We start from the raw sequence: 3,570 nt of genomic DNA, 5'->3' as shown, positions 1-3,570 counted from the left end.
TTTTTTCCTTTGTGGGCTTGGCTTCCCCTGATTTCAAACTGATGATTTTGTTTCATCGTGGAGGAGGACACTGCATGACAAATTGAAATGTGACAGTTTCCCACCTGATGCCAATCTAATGATGGGACATAAGCAGGCAACATCAGCCCTTAAACAGCATGCAATGGATCTGGAAAGCCAATCAAATCTGTCTGCCCTACGTAAAGATGTGTCTCTGGGTAACTGTTCCCCTTTTTAAATTCAGCATGGCATTTATGCCAATTTATGGTTCCTAAATTCAGAACAGCCCAAACTTTTTTTTTTTTTTAATTGCCCTTATTACAAAGATGCCCGGTTACAGCTAATAACTCCCCATCTAGTCAATTTCCAGGCTGCCCAGATTCATTCTATTTGCAGTTATTGTCCAACTGATATCATATTTCTTTGAATGTGGCTACGTTTTGCTTCACTATTTGTAAAGTATGTTGTACTATGGCTACATCAGTTTTATCATTATCTAGTTTTATTGTGATTTTTATTTCCTGCTTAGAATTTGCCCTTTTTCTTTTCTTTTCTGAATTGGACAAGGACCATAATAAAGTTTATTGACCAACTGATTGAACTCAAATGTTTTATAGCTTGATGGGCAGTAAGATGATTTAAAATTAATAGCCCTATTTCTCTGTGACTTTCCAAAATGTCATTTGTCCAGTGAAGTAGGCCAGTGTTTCAATATCAAATTAAAAATAAGAAGAAAAAAGGATATCCTTGATGAGTTTCACAGGACAACCAGAGTGAAGAGATAATTCTATTTGCAGTAAATCTAACAAAGGAAGCAAATACCAAATTTTTATCCAATTAATTAAATTAATTTAGGTAAAACGTTTTTCAAAGATTTCCATTGCACTATATTTATTTATTTTATTTATTTATTTGTCAAATTTATATAGCCTTCCATCTTGCAAAACAAGTGACTCTGGGCAGTGTACAACAAAGCTAAAACAGTTAATAAATACATAAAACTATTATCTTTATTATTATTTAAAAACCATTAAAACTATAAAAACAAAAGTAAGAAAGGAGTGGTGGGTGAAGGGATGTTAATAACAACGGAGCCACCCGTCCCTTGGGGTCCCCAGGCCTGATGGCACAACCAGATCTTGAGGGATCTTCAGAAGGTCAAAAGTGATGGTGCAAGCCTCACCTCAGGGGGAAGGATATTCCACAGCAAAGGCGCCATAGCAGAAAAGGCCCGCCACTTAGGGTCTGCCAAATGTAACTCCCTAGGCAACGGAATCCATAGTATGCCCACTCTGCTGGATCTGGTAGGATGGGAAGATGTAATTGGGGAGAGGCAGTCCCTCAAATAACCCAGCCCATGCCATGTAGGGCTTTAAAGGTCAAAAACAGCACCTTGAATTGGACCCAGAAACACACTGGTAACCAATGCAGCCCACAGAGCAGAGATTTAACATGTGTTCTACCACAAACACACATAACTATCCACACCACTGCATTTTGCACCAGCTGAAGTTTCCAGATACTCTTTAAGGGCAGCCCCATGTAGAGCACATTACAATAGTCCAACCATGAGGTGACTAGGGCATGAGTGACTGTGAGTAGGGGCCCTTGATCTGAGAATAGGTGTAACTGGCGCACAATATGAAGTTGTGCAAAAGCCCTCCTAGTCACGACTGCCACCCACTCATGAAGCAGGAGCTGTGAGTTCAGGAGGACCCCCAGACTGTGCACAGGGTCTGTTTGGGGCAGTGCATCCTGATCCAGCACCAAAGATGGCATAGTCCTAGAACCGGAGGGCCCCAAAAGCTAAAGCCACTCAGTCTTACCAGGGTTCAGATGAAGCCTGTTGTTCCCCATCCAGACCCTCACAGCCTCCAGGCACCAGGATAAGACATTCACAGCATCTCTTAATTTGTTAGAGGCAGTGATGCATAATCAGGTATCATCAATGTACTGATGATACCTCACCCCATGGCAATGGATGAGCTCACCTAGCACCCTCATGTAGACATTAAATAGGAGAGGAAAGAGCACTGACCCCTGTGGCATCCCATACAATAATGGCCGAGGGTGGGATTTCTCCCCCCCCCCCCAGTCAACACCGACTGGAATCAACCATGAAGAATAGAGGTGACCCAGCACAACACTGTGCCACCCACCCTCAATCCTCTGAGTTGATCCAGAAGGACACCCTGGTTGATGGTTTTAAAAGCTGCCAAAAGGTCAAGTCAGGCAAGGATGGTCACACAACCCCCATCCTGTCCACATCATCTAAAAGTGTGACCAATGCTGTTTCTTTCCCATACTGTGGCCTGAATCATCACTGAAAAGGATCCAGATAATCCAATTCATGCAAGGTCCTGTGATGGAATGTATCTACGAGGAGGAAAGTGATGTGGGAGATCAAGGCTATCAGGAGGGAGGGGGTGCATTCCAGGTGGGGAAAGGAGACAAGAGAAAATGCAGTCCACAGGGGGAGCATGGGAAGTGAAAGAGGTTCAGGATAGCCACTCCCTAGAATCTAACAGGGTATATCCACTAGTTGCTGTAATTTAGATTTAGTTTGGCAAGATTCTGTCTATAAGGCATAAGCAAATAAAGGAACTGGACTGGACTGGATTGTTTCATCGTTATTCTTGGACTGGGTCTGACAGGTCCTCTGCACAATCATCTTCTCAATCACCTTCCCCAAAAGGGTAGGTTGGATACTGGATGGCTTCTTGAGGAAGGGGTGAACCAAGTCCTCCTTAAGAAGTAAAGGAACAACCCCCTCACTCAAAAAAGAATTAACTACCACTAGAACCCACTTACATGACATCCCCCGGGCCACTTTCACAAGCCAGGAGGGGCATGGATCTAAAGAATAGTTGGTTCAGCTCACTGTCCTAAGGACCCTATCAACTTCCTCAGGTCCAACAGGTTCAAACCATTCCCAGATAACTGGGCAAGACTCCACCCTTAGATATCCCCTCTAGACCTGTAACAAGACCAGCATCCAACTGCAAGCAAATTCGAGTGATTTTGTCCAACATATGCTGAGCAAATTCCTCTGTACTTCCCTGCAAAAGGTTCCCAGGCCCCCTTTACCCAAGAGGGCTCAAGTCTCCCAAAACAGGGCTGCAGGGCAGCAATACACAGATGCAATAAGGGCTGAGAAGTACTGTCACTTCACTGCCCTTACTGCCACAAGGTAAGCCTTGATAGTGGCTCTAACCCATGTTCAGTCGAATTTGTCCTTGGTTGAATGCCAGCGATGGTCTAGACATCTCTTCTTTCATTTCAAAGGCATTTTTTGCCTCCAACTACTATTGTTGATTTCAATGTTTATGAATATACAGTACATCCAGAATGTCAGTTAATAATCTAACATTATCATGCTTGGTTACTTTTTATAAAATCAGATTGTGCAGGAAAGATAATCAATGGTAAAATCATTGTAATCTACATTCCAGGATTGCTGTCTTTTTTTAATCAATATTTAAGAAGGAAATTGGACAATAGCTTGCACAATCAGTAGCCAAACTTCAAAACCACAATTCTAGAAACTTCACTGAAACTGATAACATTATT

General features: G+C 42.6%; 1 pseudogene; it reads right to left on the bottom strand.

Moving 5' to 3' along the window:
- Positions 1 to 1,150: 1,150 nt before the first annotated feature.
- LOC148213778 (uncharacterized) lies at positions 1,151 to 2,852 on the bottom strand (annotated as a pseudogene).
- Positions 2,853 to 3,570: the final 718 nt, after the last annotated feature.

Source organism: Python bivittatus, unplaced genomic scaffold, assembly GCF_059951505.1.
Source record: "Python bivittatus isolate LINGU-HERP-01145 unplaced genomic scaffold, Pbiv_v1 ctg000850_np1212, whole genome shotgun sequence".
Lineage (NCBI taxonomy): Eukaryota > Metazoa > Chordata > Lepidosauria > Squamata > Pythonidae > Python > Python bivittatus.
The sequence above is the reverse complement of the archived record's forward strand: the minus strand, read 5'-3'. Positions and strand labels throughout refer to the sequence as shown.